This window comes from Tachypleus tridentatus, chromosome 10, assembly GCF_004210375.1.
Source record: "Tachypleus tridentatus isolate NWPU-2018 chromosome 10, ASM421037v1, whole genome shotgun sequence".
NCBI lineage: Eukaryota > Metazoa > Arthropoda > Merostomata > Xiphosura > Limulidae > Tachypleus > Tachypleus tridentatus.
In genome coordinates, this window is record NC_134834.1 from 154,213,725 (window position 1) to 154,233,510 (window position 19,786).

Genomic DNA, 19,786 nt, shown 5'->3' on the forward strand with positions numbered 1-19,786 from the left:
CGGATTTACTAATGTAGATTTATTCTAATATTATGTTCATTTTAGATATATATAAATTTTGTTTGTTTAAAATTAAGCACAAAACTACACAATGGTCCATTTGTGTTCTGCCCACCACGGATATCTAAAACCCGGTTTTTAGCGATTTGAGTCCTCAAATATATCGCTGTGCCACTGGGGGAAAATATACATTTAGAAATGCGTGTAGCTTATACTGTTAAATATGTATTGCGAAATTTTCACCTACTCTATAAATTTGTAGAAGATTATCGAACATACGATGTATGATGTGTATATGTAAAATACCAGTATTTTGTTAACTGAAATTTCGAGAATTTCGCCTTAAAGTTTATAAATCGTAACACGTGGAGAAACACTTTGATGTTGTTGGTTTGCTACAGTTGGTATACTATAAGTCTCGGAAGCTATAATCGTGATTAAGGCTTATTAATCGAGAAAATGCAGATGCTTGACCAGGAACGTTTATAGATTTCGAACATTACAAACTTGTTTTACTTCAGGAAAATAGCTTTGGACGTTAATATTTCAACGAGGCTATTACGTATCTTTGTCTGTGAAAAATGCACATGTGAGCACAGAGAGATAGCTTACCCGTTAAATTAACTGTACTGATATCAACATAGAATTAATTTGTTTGTCGTGAACCGTCGATAAAATATTCAGTTCCAGATCAGTTAGAAGACTGAGTATTGTTTATAAGTTTGTAAAACTTTTGTATGTATATCATTATTTGTAATAACCATTATTATAAATTTTATTGTTTTCTGTATATTAAAATATATTTGTGTTAATAAAGAAAATTGTGTATCAGTCTTGTTGACAAATATAAATTTGATACATATCAACATCAACTAACTTCTAAATTAATATCAAAAGGTCCAGCTATTTGAAATCGTAATAAATCATAATCGTTAATTCTGAATTTTAAATTTATTCCAGTTTGCTCCACGTAAGCTGTTTTGCATTCACGTAATATTATATATATATATATACCAAAGTTTTTTATTAAATCAATTTTATTTTTAACTCTATTATCAGTTTTTATATCGGAAAAGATATTCATTTGTTTTTCAAGTTTTTTTTATTATTTGACAGGATAAGTCTGGTGTAAATGATAGTACCAAACATTCTTTTTAACTTTTTCAACAAATGGTTTTAACTTAATATTGTTATTTCTATTTCTTTGTTTATAACTGCTCTGTCAACAACAGCATGACCAAAGGCTCTTTCTACAGCTATGTATGTAATGAACAATAACACATTGTTAATATCATCCTGTTTACAACATAATTGTAATATCCTATCGACATAAGAGTAAAAACCAAATAGTTTTGAGACTTAGAGTGACAAGATTTTTAACAGTACAGTATTTATTATTATTTCTTGAAAACTGTAAACCAATTTGAAAACAAAAAAAAATTACATTTGTTAGACACTACTTTACTTTATTATACTGAACTGTACCCAGTACTTGACATTAAACGTAAAAGACATATGCATAGATAAAACAATTTACTGTAAAAGTACTATATTTTTATATTGCTAAAACTAGCCGGAAAATCTGAAAAGGGATTGTCGGATCTGGGAGGCTCAACTGCATTCCAGAACTACGTTTATAAACTTTCTACATCTAATATCGTTGTCATGTTAACAAACCTCTAGCAAACAACTTATTTAAGACATTTAAAATACAGCTTATAACACTGCCCTTTCCTAAATGGTAAAATTTCTTGAACAATACTAACACACTAATGATACACTACATTAATTTGTTCATTTAACAAGTATTTTGTTGTTGTTTTTATTCCGAAGCCAATGCTATGCAGATGATATCACCTTTTGTCCCTTATTGTCATTGATTGTTTTGTCACAGCAGGGTTTACTTTCGTAGTTGAATGAGTGATACTAATGGCAGCTTCATCTTTGATGATTTTCAGGAAGTAGGCTCGACAAGTACCATGGGCTCTATAGTAGTATGACTTTTCATTCGTAAGTTCTCCTTTGGAGTTACTCAGTTGGTTGTTCTTTCACCGATATACTTCCAAAGATGTCACGGTAGATTATCAGCTGTCTATGTGAATTGCGCCAAACATGCTTGCCCTTTCAGCCGTGGGGGCGTTATAATGTGATGGTCAATCCCACTATTCGTTGGTAAAAGAGTAGCCCAAGAGTTGGCGGTGGGTGGTGATGACTAGCTGCCTTCCCTCTAGTCTTACACTGCTAAATTAAGGACGGATAGAACAGATAGCCCTCGATTAGCTTTGTGCGAAATTCAAAAAACAAACAAACAATCTATGTGAATTACTTTTAGTACAAAGTATATTCCTTCTCAACATCTGCTTAACTTTGGAGTTTGGTTTTTTCCTTGCAACGGAAACAGCTTATTCATACTATGTCACCATGATGAATTCTGGTTTTATCAGCCTTAATATCATAGGGGATTTTCATTTTATCACAAACAGATTTAAGTCCTTCCCAGGTAAAGTCATGTATGCCACCTTTATTCTTCAGTTTCACAAGAGTTCTTCCCACCATCAATCCCTCAGGGGATGGCGAAGTATTTGGATCCACTTCATCTCATTCACTAGATGTAAGTTTATTGCTATTGAATAGTGGTATGAATATTGTTCTTCATGGTGGTGCAATGAAATGGCAGTGGACAAGGATTTCATGGTCATATATCGTGCAATTATTTGAATTTAGCCCAATTTTGCAACCAAGTCTTCACATAAAGCTAGTTTCCAATATGCACACTTCCCCTTTGTTAATTACTCACACATCATAGTAATGGTTTCTCAAGGAAAAGGTCGTTTGTAACTTTTCTCTTAGCGGAACTTTATGTCAACTTGCTATTTGTAACATTCTCTTTTATTCCTACATCTCTGGAGGCAATTTCTCATCATTAATTACTAAATCAGGTCAAACTAGTTTAACTGTAGAACCAGTTTCAATCAACTTACTGCATACTTTTTCGATCAAAAAGACCTTGGACTCATGAACGGTTTCCAAAAAAAGTAAACTTTTTATATCATTTGAGATACCTAGAGTGTTCACGAGTGAATTTTTACCACATAAATCCAATTAATTCCCTTTTTATTTGTATGTGATAGATCTTTGTTGCTCCTTTGGTATTGTTGGACTTTGTAACCGTAGCTAAATAACAACGGTTTATGTGTTGCAGTCATATTTCCCACAGTTATAAAAGTTTCCTGTATCTAGAGTTCTTTCTGAGAAGCTCTCAATCCCGACAGGTTTTAATCTAAATTTCTTTGAAATATGTCTTTTTATATTACATTCGAATCATTTGTTTTTCTGTAGTCTACTTCCTATATTCTATGCAACTAACTGTCCAATTATTTCTTCCAGTTTCTTAAAACCATTTAGGAACTTGATGTTTCAGTATTACAAGATCAAGTGATTCCATAACTTTAGTAGCTTATTTGCATCTTTTATGGGCTCAAGTTCCATCGCCAACAGTGGGAAATTACTTAAATATGTATATCTACTTTATTTCAGCGTAATTTTCATACCTCGACTGCTATGGAATTTTTAAATTGGCCATGTGTTAACAAACCCATCATTTCACGTGAGGCATCTGGGTGAGAAAATTAGGTAATGGTTCCCAAGTCCTCTGCAATTTTGGCTAAAGCTTTGTCTTTCTTTCTGATTTTAACCTAGAACTATGTTCTTAGTACTTTATTTTCTGGCCCGGCATCGCCAAGCGCGTTAAGGCATGCGGCTCGTAATCTGAGGGTCGCGGGTTCGTATCCGCGTCGCACCAAACATGCTCGCCCTCTCAGCCGTGGGGGCATTTTAATGTGACGGTCAATCCCACTATTCGTTGGTAAAAGAGTAGCCCAAGAGTTGACGGTGGGTGGTTATGACTAGCTGTCTTCCCTCTAGTCTTACACTGCTAAATTAGGGACGGCTAGTACAGATAGCCCTCGAGTAGCTTTGTGCGAAATTCCAAAACAAACAATACTTTATTTTCTAATTTGTCTTTCTTGAATAAGACAGCTACTAGTATTCAACAGTGATTGCAACTCTCATTTGGAATGTTATTTAATGGTGTTAAAACTGCCTCTGATAAATGGGCAGCGAAATAAATAGCTTGTTGTTCATTTAGGAAAACATTTCAAGTTTAGCCCAATCGGACCTTCCCTTTATAGTATGTTGGTTTCGCTATGAGCAGTGGTGCTGAATCAGTCAACTAAAATCTTGAATTGAATGTGGAAGTGACGTAGCTGGAGTATTCTTGGAAAGTAATAAAACTAGAGATATTGGAGGAATAATAGTAATAGGTGTATACGAAATAAATGATCTTATTCCATACTCCGTAGAAGATGGTGTCTTACGTTAGAATTCATGGGCAGATGCAGAAATAGGCTTAATGTTAGAATTCGCTATTTTTTTCTGGTATTTTATTGGTGTCGTAGATATTCTTTTCTATTCCAGTGATCTCTTTTTTTTTGTTCTTCTTCAGGATTTGCCATTACCACTTTTATTATTTAACTGAGGTCTTTCTGTAGTTCTTTAGTCTCCTTGTTGTAATTCTTCTGTACTCAATCTTCATGAATCAAATTTAGTTTTGTTCTCATTTTTTTCTGTAAATGTCTCATCTCTCTTTAACTCTTTTTTTGAAATTGTGTCTCATTCTTTTAATTTGTTATTTCTTTTTTCCCGATCTTCTTATAATCACCTATCTCATCCTTTTAATATTGGTCTCTTTCTTCTTGGTCTTCTTTCTATTTTCGATCTCTCTTTTAAATGTTTTATCATTTCTAATAAAACTTCAATCTCACTTTTGGATATGATTGCCATGCTGAAATTGAGCCAAAGATCTATTTTAATTTCTATTTTTACCAGCTTTGTAATCTATTCTTTCATTGCATGTGTTGTTTTAAATTATTTGGTGAAAATAATGCGATGGTGACAATTGTAACAAATTAGTTTATTTCTTCTTTAACATTTGCAGTAGGCTACTGTCACTTATACTCAGTTATAGACTTAAGTTTGCAAATAATACTTTCACTTTCAAGAGAAAGTTACTCGCAAGTGGTATTAGTTAGTGCCATACAAATAAATTAATGTGTTCAATTTCATGATTAATCGATAAATTACATTGTTTTGAATACTTCACTTATTTCTCAAACATTGAATGAACTGAAACTGAAAAGTGACTCAATACTTTATTTATGTTTGTATTTATAATTTATAGATTTTTGCAGTTTCTCGATCATTAATATTTATGATCATTCTAGACATCCTAGGACAACTTTTATAAATTTTCTAAATATATAGTTATCTTAATGTTATCAGCTCTCTCTAGCAAATTAGGTAAATGTGCAATTTGACTAAATGTTTGACTAGCAAATTGCATACCTTGTTTTGTCCTGTATAAAACTCTACAAGTAAAAGTAAACGTTCAGTTCATAACAGACTTTTTTGAAACTCTTGTAATGCACTTTAAATGCCTTACCTTAAAAGTATTACAGGTAATTTCCAGGAAACTGCATTTCTTTGTCTTTTTTCTGTTGAAAACATACAGAACCTGCACAAAATTGCTAAAAATGAGCAAAAGCTCTGCAAGGGTTTTCAGTAGTGTTCATTCTCCAAGAAAACTGTTGTAAGATAGAGAAAATTGATTGAAAGTGAAGAATTGTAGCAGCCGAGTTTATAAACTTGAGAGATATAGCAAAGCATTTTTAAAGCAGAGAGTTTCACAGTAAAGTTGTGGTCAAAATTTTTACTGTCTGAATTTGGTTCATTTAACGGATGAAATTTATTAATAACTTTGAATTTTACTTTTATTTAAATTATATTATACATTAAGAAGTAAGAACTACCTTAAAACATTTCTAATTATGAAATACTTCTGTAATTTAGGTTTAAGCACTTAGTATAAGCTGGAAATTAAATGATGTGAATCAGGAAAGGGCGGGAACTTAAAAAGCAGCAATATATTTTACTCTGCTTTTTAATAGTATATTATATTACTGTATATTTTGATTATTATTATTAAGCCAAAATGCTGAACATTTAGGTTACTCTTTTTGATTTATAGAATTTTGTTGAGGTGTAAGTTAGTTCAAACTCAGTTATTTACAAACTGCAGTAACGATATAGAGGTTATTCTGTAACGCATTCGTATTTTTCAATATATGGGAAAGTTTAATATGAATTTAGTTTGCCTTTGGACTTCTAAGTTAGAATGCCAAGTTTGGCTTCAATTAATCAACACGTTTAGGAAGAGATGCATCCACAGAATCTCTTACTTCATACTTAATACTTATGACATCCGATATGATTAATATAAGTAACACATATGTGAAAAATGCCTTTTGACTGGTCTGACATAGCCAGGTGGCTAGGGCGCTCGATTTGCAATCTGAGAGTCGCGGGTTTAAATCCGCATTACACCAACCATGCTCAATTTTTCAACTGTGGGACTGTTATAATATGAGGGTTAATCCCGCTATTTGTTGGTAAAAAAATAGCCCAAGAGTTGGCGATAGATGGTGACAACTAGCTGCCTTCTCTTTAGTCTTAACCTGCCAAATTAGTAACAGCTAGCGCAGATAGCTCTTATGTAACTCTGCACGAAATTCAAAAACAAAAAAACAAGCATTTACCCCAAATGCTAAATCGAAATACTGAAAATATAGTTTACAACAGTTGTTTCTATTTTGATTAAAGAATTCATTACCTACAATTAAAACTGTTACCTTCTTTGTGAACTTGTCAATTTTGTAAATAACACGTGACTGTCTGCATTATATTTTATTAAAAACATTTCTTGCCTAGCTAAACATAAATTGAAGGGGGAGTAAGATGCGAACATATAATAATCGTGAAAGCTGACTGGATAAGCTTTTCCATTTAGTCAGCTAAGTATTTAAGTTAATTTTAAAATTGAATGTTATGAATATCATTGTGTACTACATGAGAATACTATACGTTTTATAACCTTTAGTTAGTAGATAAAGTTTTCAAAATTTCAGCATAATTTGGATTATGTTCTTCATATAGAAAGTCACTCAAAAGAACAACTGAGGTTTATTCTCTCCCTCTCTAGTTATTTACAGAAGTGAATGAATCACGAAAGATATTACAACTGTTTCCCATTAGATAGGATAGCTATAGATAGTGGACAGTATTTTTTCTATTGGCAAGTTAGGTTATGGCTTGAGGATATAACACGCCCTTTTTGACAACGAAAGTAGCTTCAGTCATGTGGATATGGAGATGAAAAATATAAGTACACAATACCATGTTTTCTCAGTTGGAGAAATAATTGGTAGGACTGATATATTTTGTTATAGACAGAATTGCCAAAGAGATAGATTTTCACCAGCTTTAGAAATGATATGAAATTGTGTAAGAACTGAGAAATAATTTTATTACAGATTTTCATAAAATATATATTGTTCAGATCTAAATACAGCTAAAACACTTTAATTTTACTTACACTTAGGCTCTAGCTTCTACATTTAGAAATTTGAAATATAGTTCAGAGAACACAAATTAGCTTGTTTATCTCTCTCTCCAGATGAGGATGCAGCATGAAAGTACCTGCTAAAGTGTTAACAGTTGATTATGTTTTGTGAGGATAAAGCTTGATATTGTGTGCATAATTGTGTCCAGTCTCCTTTCTGAAAGTTCAGCGCATTCAAAGTAAGAGAAATTCAGGTACTGATTTGTTATACAGTTTCCGTCAAATCTCGTATTATTTAATGGTTCCTACTCGTGATGCTGTGAGTTAACGCAAGAAAATCTGAGAATACCATAGTTTGAATTTAAATGTCCTATATATAATTCTAGGATTATTTGTACAAGCGATAAATAGCTTCATACTTTTATTTAAGTCCAAAGGTTCACAATGGGGTATTTTATAAGAGAGAGAGAGAAGAAAAAATTAAGTATACATGTGCTCTCTGTGAACTTGACGTAACATCTTGAATAGATTCTTTTGATTAACAGATTGAAACAACAATTTAATAACACGATTTTATAATTATCCATTATTACGAATATGATTAGAATTCTTCTGAATTACTCACTTGATATCAGACTCGCTGAGAAATATTTAAAACGCTTTCTTTTATTTTCCGAATTAACATTGGAATACTAACAATTGAAAATAATTCAAAGTTTCAGATTTATTTATTTTTTATTCTATGGGCAAACTTCTTTTTTAACCTCTGTTTTTATTAGGTAACGCCATGAGTGTTTCTATTTCTTTTCTTTTTTGAATTGTGTTGGTCATTGAAAAATGTACTTTTTTATTGTTGTTCAAAAGCAATATTACCGATAGATGGCACGTCCGAGAAGGGTAGCTATCAAACTTGGTTACAAAGTTTTAAGAGTTCGACAAACTTTTTAAAAGTTATTTAAACTGTTTTTCATGTTTTGAAATTTAACAGTAACGTTTCGTACGTATATTTTAACATTAAACTTACTGTAATTTTGATTTTTTTGCCCTTCTTTTAATTTTAAACAACTGCAAATTATTATTTCACACAATCCAGTTTCTAATTCCAACTAAGTCCTTCTACACTACAGGTACAAGGCGATAATGACAAGTCTCTGAATGCAACTGTTGACTGTTTAACATGGTGTTACTGTTAAAGACCCAGGTAACTAGTAATATAATTTATTAGCAATATCTAAGTTAACTGTTTTTTCAAGTCAGTACACACTGTATTGCGTATTAAGTTTTATGGTATAGCCTGTTTATTAGACTCGGTTATTCACACAATTATTTATTACTATTTTATTAAATTATATGTACAGATATTAGCAACGGTAAGAGTGAAACCTAGAGAAGTAGTTATACGAAATGTAAGATAAGTTGCTTAAATTGTAGTTATATTTTTTAAAGTTGTTGAAAATCAATCTTATTAACTTGTATGGCCTTATTTTATGATAATTTGTAACAGTTGAAAGTCGTACTACTCGCTTCTCCTAGTGCTACAATTTCGAATGAACATGTGAAATATCAATATTACTACTAATAGTACTACAGATTTGAGTTAACGAGTGAAACAGGTATACTAATACTACAGCTTTGACTCAGCAGATGAATTAGTAATAATATGACGGATCTGGCTCAACAGGTGAAGCTTTAGAACTAGCAAATATAATGGATTTGATGCAACAGGTGACGACTACTACTGCAGATTTAATGCAGCAGATGAAAGATTAATACAAATTTGACTTTTGATAACAAGTTGCTAGCATTGTTAAAATAGTATAAGAGTAACATATTGCAATAAATGCAAAGTAATAAAAATAATAGGTTGCTTAATTACTTTACAATCATGCAGTTATTAATGTATATTTTATGATCAGTAAGAATAATTATAAACTTCTCATCAAACCTAGATTAAATGTGTGTATGTGTGTATATATATAAACTGAAAAGTAACTTGTAATTTAATGAAGTTAACTTTGAAAACAAAATAGTAAGCAGAAAAACTTAGTATTGTTAATCTTTATTTAAGAAACCTAAGCATTTGTAGTGAGTAGAATCTGTTGAATCATCAGCTTGTTGTTACTTCTGTGAACAATAGTTTTGCTGTAATTTTAATAATATCCAATGATTTTTGGTCAGTGTAGGAGGCTTATGTTAGTCCTGAATCTATATAATATACTAGTAATATAAAATTATCTTAAAAGTGTAAAAAGTAATTAAAGGCCGTATAACATTAAACATAAGATTTATAACTAATGCTGTTAATGAAAGCACCTAGTTAAATTTTTTTTTTCTTTTTCATACATATTTAAACATTAAGAGAGTGTACAGTCAATAAAGATTTTACAAACTAGATTACAAAATTTTGTTTTTTTTAACTTAAACTAGTTATTGTGTGAAGTACATTTATCAATGAGAAAGCAGTTAACTAATTTTTTGTCTTTGTGTGGACCAATAAGCAGTCATAGCCTTCACGTTATCACACTTAAGAGATTGTGAGAAAATAAGGTTGAAAATGTGTATATTATCACTGCACAGAAATTTTTGGTTTCAATTAATTTTTAAACATTTAACAACAACTCAGAAGGTTAATTTTCATAATGTCAGAAGGAATTATTGTATATTTTCAGTTATTTACAAAATAAGACACTTGTCATTGTTATAAAAAACAATCACCATTATACAAAGTTTAATTAACTAATTCTAAAATTTTCATTTTTCTGGCTTAAAATTTTGACTTAAGGCTTTCAAGGTCTTGAACATGTTTTAAATCTTTGATATTTACATATGGATGCTTCCTGTAAATATTTGAAATATTTATTCTTTTTTATATCTTTATAAGAGTTCTAATCCATAAAATAAAATTTTATATGAACAAATCCACTTGAATAATTAAAATATGATAAATATAATAAGATTCAAATACCAAGCTAATTTTTTTGTGTGTGTGAGTATTTAATAGCATTGCTGCTTAATTTTGTTGATTGAATTAATAAGAGACATAACCAGTGGTGGTTTATTAACATACACAATACACAAAAATCTTAAATCTTTCTGATAGAATAATTTATTTTCTACTGACTTAAATTTTCAGGATTGGTAATTTAATATTAAGTGAAAGTAAATTTTATCAGAAATAATATTTGTTTTATATTTTTCTGGTAGCATATGAGTATTTCTTGAAAATACGAACTGAAACCTGGTTTATGTATTATGTGATGGTATTTTTTCAAGTTTCATGTTCATTGGTTTTTACACTTCCTCATTGTTCAAATGTGTTTTAATGATGGACACCTGTGATTGAATATCAGAAGTTACAGATTTGTTCTTGTAGCTCAAAAAGTATTTTCCACAAGAAATTTAAGAGAGTGGTTATCCAATTCATTGCATTTGTTTTCTATTGTGATGATAGGTTATGTTGACAAGTGTAATTAAATATGATTGGGATTTGGTAATATGAGCATATTTACTTATCACATGACTTTAATCAAAAACATATCTAGACCATTTTTAAGAGTTAAGTATTCTGGTTGAGAATTATAATGGAGTTGAAGTATTTAGGCTCTAACTTCCAAAGAAGTTGGATATCTAAGTTCTGCTTTTTGTAAGAAACATCAGGTATAAAGATTCTAATTTGTAATGGAGTTGGAGTATTGTAATTTTTAAGGAATTTGGATATTCAGATTCTAGTTTGTAAGGGAGTTGCTCTGATCTACTATTTATCCTTCATATTCTGTAACAACAAAGTGATAAGTGAAGAGACTCTTGATATTTATCTCTCAAGTATTTGTGTTACTAATTCCAAACAAATTGCACTCAAATGTGGTATATGACCTATAGAATGCAGGTGGTTTTTCCAACATACTGTTACAATGTGAGAGTATAACAGCATCATGTTAAATGAGTGTTCCATATATTAAACAACTAAGCTGACAGTCACTTTTTCGATATATTTTTCTGGGTGCTAAGATGTATCTACTTTTCTGTAACATTGTTAAAGTTGTGAGGTAAATTTAGCAGAAGCTCAGATTTCTAGCCAAATGTATGTGTGTGTGTATAAACATACACACAAAGATATATAGGTAAATTTATAAACAGCATTGAACGTCTTAGATGGAACTATTGATGCTTTGGCCAGCACCTAGAGACAGGCTTTATGTGGAGTTATTGCTTTAGTAGCCAAACCTCAATAAAGTGATTCAATTAACTTCTTGAAATCACTGTAATTAGCACATTGCTGCTAACACTGTGAAAGTAAATAACAAAATAAAAACAGATATTAGAAGTTATTAAATGTTTTGTAAGTAAAAAAAGGTTATAAGGTATGTGATAAATGTTATTTACATATGGAAATTACTGCTTCAATGTTTGCAAAACTTTTGACACTTGTTTATTAAAAAAGAATACATTATCGTTTACTATGAAATATATTTAAATCTTTCACTTGCTGAATCTGAACCTTAAGGCTGCCAATGTTATTTTTTAAAAAAAAATTAAAGAATTTAATTTTTAATTTAAGTTTTAAGAATAGTTTTGAAGCATTTTTAATAATTAATGTACAAGTAGTTGGCAGAGATGCCAACTATTTCAAATGACTGAGCGTAATGATTGTAGACAGAGCCTGTACAGATATCGTACAACCACTGGATACAGTTTTGAGTCATCCATGTCTGTGGATCCATCTGTGGCTAAACTGTGAACACTGTTAGTAAGTATGCTTGAAATAATTTTGTTATCTTCACAACCCAACATTTGTACAATGGCTGTAGTTTTGGTTCTAGCACAGCCATATGTTTTTGCTATATCAGAGTCTGGGAACATTTTTCTGAATAGATGTCCTGCATGATCAGCTACAGCTAGGAGTAAATTATGACGAATTGCGTGAACATCACTTCTGCATTTATGGATTCATATTCTGAATTCTTACTCATCAATGTCGTTATCTGCATCGTTTTTGTCTTTGCCTCAGCCTTTTGTTGGTGAGATGCTGATTTTGTATGTCTGGAACAATCATTTATCCCGCCATGCGCCACAGAAAAATCGATATGACAAACTGTACAAAACGCATGACTGTCACTGACTTTTGATGCAATGACCGGATATTTTGCATTATACTCTTTCCTAAATGTTTGATTCACAGATTTAGTCCTTTTAGATTTGCCAAAAACAAGACAATCTGGTGAACGTGGCCTCTTTTTTTTTTCCATCTTGTGAACGATCGCATTGGTGTTTCTATGCCGCCTAGAAAACGAGAAATACCCATCTACGCGAGCGCTGATTGGCTGAAAAGCACTGATGACGTAACTATGGATTCCCCCACGTACCCGGTATGGAGAAGCACCGCACTCAAACTATTGGTAGACGTTGGAGATACAAATATTTTATATTATTTCAAGCACAAACATGATCATCGCAAGTAACCATTTGGACTGTCTTTTATTTATTATCAAAATTTATTTATGTCTCACTAGAAATTTTTTTTCACCCCTTTCAAGCCCTGGGGGAACAATTTATCACTTTATTATTATATAGGCCTATATAATATATAATTTGGGAGTTGCAACAAGTCGTAATATTTGTCTGTACGAACGTATAGTCATAATGTATACACCAAAATCGTAATGATTATGGTCAACTCGTAATGGTTGGCATCTCTGGTAGATGGCACTCCCCATTCATTGACAAGTACTATACATTTTACTTCGCATTTTATTAACGAATACAAAAGCATATTCTTTCTTTCTTTGTTTTTTGATATATTATAGTTTCGATAATTTGAGCGTGGTCTAAGTAGTATCATATTGGGGATGTGAATCTTAGAACTTAGGATTTGTATGATGTCATAAAAACACCACTGCACTTCAGGGACATGGGAGCACTATTCGGTCAGGTAAGAATAGCTAAAGAGTTTGCTGTGGATACTGTTGACTGGTTGTTTTCCTTCTAGTAATATCCAACAACATGTTAACAACTACATAATACAAATCAATCTTCTTTCAGACCACAATTCCCTGGTAACACTCTAAACAGTCATTCCAGTCTAATTAACAGAAAATCACCACCATTGAATTCAAAATTAACATTAAAAACTTGAAACCAAATATTCTTAAAAAAAGCTCCAATCTTCTATTACAACATCTTCCAAACATCGTGAATGTCTCACTAACAACAGGTTATTACCCCGACACCTGGGAAAAAGCTATTATCACCACGTTTTCCAAAGAAACAAACAGGAGTGATCCTGACAACTTCCGTCCCATCAGTCTTTTAAGTTGTCTTGGCAAACTAATGGAGAAAATAATATCAAATATCAAATCGCCTTCTTCATTGTTGCGAAATAAATAACATCCTTCCCGAATCTCAAAACGCTTCCAGGAAAAATAGACAAACAATAGATCACCTCACATGACAATCAGTTTACAAAGTATTCGATAACAAGGATCCTTTACGTTATTTTCGTAGTGTCCCAAGGATCCGTCGTCTCGTCACTCCTTTACATTATTTTCGTTAGTGATAACCTTTTCCTAGTGTAACTTACAATTCATAATATACAGACAACATTGCTTTCTTGGGTATTTCTAGAAACCCGCTAATGGCCATGTCTCGCGTTGATGAAACACAAAATATTGTCGTGGGCTGGAGTAACAAGTGGAGAGTGGTTTTAAACCCTATAAAAACGCAAGCAATCATTTTTATAGGAAATTAAAAAAGGCACAGAAAAACTCTATAAAAAGTAAACCTCTCACTCGGCAACACGCCTATTGACATGAGCAAGCACATCACATTCCTTGGCATCACTTTCGACTACAGATTAACATGGAAAAAAAAACATGTTAACAACATATTTATCCATCAAAACCGCATATCACGTTTGCTGACCGTAACTAGCAAACGCTCAAACTGCTCGCCAGAAACCGTAATTCAAATATACAAGGCTTACATCCGTCCATTAATAGAGTATGGATGTCAAGTCACATAAAATATCTAACACACTACAAAAGATCCAAATACAACAAAATAAAATATTAAGAACAGCAAACTGACTACCAGCATGCACACCTGTCAGTTATATACACAAAATCAGTAACCTACCTACCCTCGGAAACAGGCTCACAGAAATATCATACAAACATTACTTAAAAGCAGAACATGGAAAAAAAACTGCGTCATATGTAAATTAGCCAGCGCTCCTACAAAATACATCTCGCCATATAACATATTTCAATAATGACAAACCACTCAACAAAATACATAATGATAAATAAGGTGAGAATATACGTTTATGTTTACATGTATTTCTTTTCAGATCCGGGTACAGACAGGTGAAACATTCGGCGACTGTCCTGTGAGAGTGGGTTTTCTTGGGGCACTCCCGTTCTCCACCCCCCACATCTAAATATCAGGCATTGGATCTTTAGATCCCAGCCAAGGCAATATTCGTGCCCGGCCCCGAATCGTGCCGTTTGAGTTGATGTCTTGTCGGCTTTTCGGACTGCGGGCTCCGGCCTGGTTTACTTCCCTTGTGCTGCCTTTGTCTCGCTCTCCTTTATCACCCGTCATTATTATACTGCCCCACTTCACTCATCACCTTAAACAAGTCAAATAAAATTACAAGAAAACTTCCATGTAAAAGTAAATAATCGTCCATGAGCGGGGACGAAGAGAAACCCCAACGTTCCTGACCACCCCTGTTGGGGAGAGAATTCCACATGACTTTCTTCTCGGCCCGGCATGGCCTAGCGCGTAAGGCGTGCGACTCGTAATCCGAGGGTCGCGGGTTCGCGCCCGCGTCGCGCTAAACATGCTCGCCCTCCCAGCCGTGGGGGCGTTATAATGTTACAGTCAATTCGTTGGTAAAAGAGTAGCCCAAGAGTTGGCGGTGGGTGGTGATGACTAGCTGCCTTCCCTCTAGTCTTACACTGCTAAATTAGGGATGGCTAGCACAGATAGCCCTCGAGTAGCTTTGTGCGAAATTCCAAAACAAACCAACAAACAAAACAGACTTTCTTCTCTCTAAACTAAACCCCTGCCAAGTTCGTTTCGTTTAGTTTCTAGTCGTATCAGTTCAGTATTGGAGACGGCTACATGTAACTAACTTCTATGTAGCTTTGCGCGAAACTTTTAAAACAAATACATAATGACGGAAACTGTAGATATGTAGCTGATAATGACGGAAACTGTAGATATGTAGCTGATAATGACGGAAACTGTAGATATGTAGCTGATAATGACGGAAACTGTAGATATGTAGCTGATAATGACGGAAACTGTAGATATGTAGCTGATAATGACGGAAACTGTAGATATGTAGCTGCATTTTGTTAAATTATTTTATATTCGTATGAAGTATTACCAGTGATCGTTACTTTAAAACATGTTCCTGCTTACGAAACATTAACTGTGACGTTGTTGTTAATTAGAAAGAGAATTGTAAAGTAAGAGTTTCATTTAAACATGAACCCAGTCTACAAGATCACCAGTTTCATTTAGTGTTATACTAAGTTGCATGTGTTTAAAAACATTTGAAACGCAATCATCCAAAAGTCATCCGAAGGTCGTGCTTGGTTATTGCATTAAATCATGCTTATATGATTATATTTTACAGATTGAGCTAATGGTGCAAATTAGTTGAGAATATTGATACGAAATTTACTTTTGGGAGGAAGACATTTTGATTTTCACTAAAAGTGTTGCGACTCGCTATAGCGGTGCCATGCCTCTATAAGTGATTTAAACGCACGAGCATGTTTAATAACATTTGGCTTCTTCTGCAACGACTCGTGTATAATCATCACCTTCGTAACTTTTCAAACCGAGCATTTAATGGAGGATATCCAGTATATCCAAAATAACCATCTGCACCGAGTGGAATGTTTGTGAATTTAGTGTTGAAACTAGTTAGATCTCGTACTTATAAATTAGCTAAATTTTTCGTTCCTATTCTAAATTCACTCACTTCCAATGAGTTTACAGTTAAAGAATAATTTTTCTTTGCACAAGAACTTTGTAAAATTAATAATGCTGGTCAATATTTATTTATTACTTTTGACATTGAATCTTTATTCACAAACATCTACCCTTCTCTGGGGTCACTTCTACAGTGATTTAACTGATTCTTAAAAGGTGGGGCATGAAATGGTTGTACTTTTAATAGTATTTTGTAACGTGTATATTCTCAAGACTGTCCATCATATTATTATTACTTTTCTGTTAAACAACTGAGATCAAACCGTCCTTCCATGATTGATTGTAGGCATAAAATAGTGTATCATTTCACTTGAATTTGACCGTTAATTTAATAATTGCTTTTTGTATAGAAAAGTGTTGGAAGTGAAGTTGCTTAAAGCAAGTAAACTGTAGAAGCTCATGTCGTTAGCATAACTCAGTATTGTTTAGTGAACATTTCCTGAGTACACATGGCTACTGAACTTGTTTTACAACAACAAGTTGCCATCAGTGCCATTACGTCTTATAACTTGTTCTGCAGTAAAATTCAGGTCGTCAGCATTGCAGCGATTTGCTTATAGAATACACTCTTAACATAGATTTCTGTAGTTCTTTTTTTACATTAGAAGTTCTGGTCTTCAGTGTGACAATATATTCCTTGGTTAATATCACAGTAATAGACATCAGTAGAGTTCGTTTTACAGTAGAAGTTTCAGTCAACATGATAACGTTCTGTTTAGAGAACAGCGTCATAAATAGACTTTTACACAGCTCGTATCATAATAATGTTGAAATTATAAACGTGGTGACACTTTTAATAAAGAACGCCATTTTTAGAATAGGCGACTACATAACCCCTTTCACAGTTTTAAAGTTTAGCTCGTCAGCTTAAACTGCTTGTTTAATTATATATATATAAAGACTTTGTTATCGAAGAGAAGTACAAATCGTTGGCTTGACGTAGTTTGTTTTACAATAAAAATTCAGGTCATCAGCATTAATGAACATCATCCTAATAAAATCATCTGTTAGTTCGTCACCATAAAGTCGTCTTATTATGTGAACATCACTTATTACACAGGTGTCGACTTGTCGATAGTAAAATGCCATACTTTATTGACCAGGGCAAGTGTTAGTAGTATGTCATATTTATATAATGGCGTAGAGAATAGAACGGTTTGTCCTGTATGGTTATTCACGGTATAACGTGGGTAAGCGTTACTAGTGGTATATTGTGATAGAGAGGTTAGGTTGCAGTAGGAAATTGGGAATTTTAAAAGCTACAAATAGGGGTGTAAAAAAAAAAGTAAAGAAACAAGGCTGGAGATACTGTACACATTATTTACTCAAGTAAAGAAACAAGGCTGGAGATACTGTACACATTATTAACTCAAGTAAAGAAACAAGGCTGGAGATACTGTACACATTATTTACTCAAGTAAAGAAACAAGGCTGGAGATACTGTACACATTATTTACTCAAGTAAAGAAACAAGGCTGGAGATACTGTACACATTATTTACTCATACTACAAACTTGTATTTCGACTCCATAATGTGACCTAGAATTACACTTGAAGTCAAAATAGGGATTTGTAAATAATGTCTACAGTATGTCGAGTCTTTTCTTCCTTTTTCGACCCTGTTTGCAGGTTTTTAAATTCCCAATTTTTTATTTATTTCGATTAATGGCTTTTGTATGCTCAGTTACGGGCATAGGATTACTTGATATGGTAGCTAACTTTATATATTGTAATGGTGCTAAACATAGCTAGTTGCTAGCTGATTCGATTTATGATGATGTACTGTAGTTGTTGGTGTTTTGATCGCATTAGTTCGAAATCTAAAGTGTTAAGCTACAGCTAGGGATTGCCATAGAAACTTGTGTGAATATATAATGAGCATTTATAGTTTGTGTAATTAAATTCTATATATACAATGCATAGTATATATTCTAGATATACGCCTAGAATAAAACATAACCCCCACTCAGTGCGTATACAATATTACCGGTGGGAAAGCAGCCTTTCCCAACAAAACATGTGCGTCAAGAACATTCTTAAACATCTATTTAAATAAACCTGTGTGTCTTTTAAAGTAATTGGTCTACGAACACGTGTAACAAATTTAATATTGTGTAATTATATTTTTTACTCCTTCAAATAATATGTAATATATAGGTTTGCTCATTAACTCCATCAATTATATAGTGTATAAAGCGTCTAGTGTCTATATGTTAGTCATCTAATGTTTATCTCTTATTGGCTAGTAATTCATGTTTCGCCTTCTACTTAAGAGAGCTTTAAAGGAACATCAGATATTTCTAAGAAAACTGATTTCGAGGGTAAAAATAACATTGTTACACTAAAATTAAGATGTTTTTTAGATCATATAAAATACAGAAGAAACCAATCGACTTTTCAATACCCCTATTATCTTCACAGTATCTTATTTAATATTTTACAAATGGTTTGGGTGCAACATACAAAGCTGTTTTTGTTGCAAGCTGACAAGAGAATAATAATAATTACAGACGAGCCGTTTTGAGGAGAATTTCTTTTTATCGTGACTTTAACATGATGTGTACTTATTTGTACATTTTTATCTGTGTAGGATAAGGCTGTAGCCTTAGGTTTTAGTGTTGTTTGAACTCGGTCTTTACTGTTTAAAGTGCTTTTTGCCCAAACGTTTTGTTGCGGTCATTTGAAGCTCGTTGCTGGTGTTGTTTGGTATCTGGCTGGATTTTCTTTACAAATCGTCACACAATGGTGTAACGTGACATTTTTCAAAAGAACAATTGAATTTGGTTACAAAATAGTGTGATGTGACAGACTATTTATAATATTTCTTTATACTTTTAGCTGAGCGCATGCAAGACTGTGGATCCAAGCTTCTTTGGTTCCGTCCTGTTACTACAAAGAATATAAATAAATCGTGCTGTGAGAGCATTATATAAGTGACAGTCAAATTCGAGTAGTGTATTCCAGAAGCTGGCACTTGGTGGTATTGAGTAGCTGCTTTCCTCCTAGCTTATAAGTTGTGAATTAAAAATGGTATAAACAGTTCTTGAGTAGCTTTGTGCGAAATTAAATAAAAACAACTATATATTCTGTGTAACTGTTGCTGTATTCTGAATAGGTATTTCTATATTTTATAGAAACATTTCCTTACATTCTATATAGATAATTCAATATTATATTTAAATATAATTTAATAGGTAATTTTATAATCCATAGATATATTGTTTATATTATCCTAAAATTCAAGTTGGAAGAGGTAACCTCATTCTAGAATTGGATATGTGCTTTACCTATATAATACACAGTTATGAAATAATTTCTATTGTT

At 32.6% G+C, this 19,786-nt stretch overlaps 1 protein-coding gene across 10 annotated transcripts in view; it reads left to right on the plus strand.

The window, feature by feature from the left end:
• The first annotated feature begins 8,345 nt into the window (after positions 1 to 8,345).
• Positions 8,346 to 19,786, plus strand: part of LOC143230676 (uncharacterized) — an 88,741-nt gene continuing 77,300 nt past the window's right edge. For 8 of the 10 annotated variants that reach the window (XR_013016592.1, XR_013016591.1, XM_076464630.1 and 5 more), the window contains exon 1: positions 8,346 to 8,657. The gene's annotated coding sequence lies outside the window, so the exon portion shown is untranslated. Of the gene's footprint in view, positions 8,658 to 13,260; positions 13,386 to 19,786 lie in introns of all 10 variants that reach the window. The other 2 variants (XM_076464632.1, XM_076464631.1) reach the window with 2 other exon arrangements.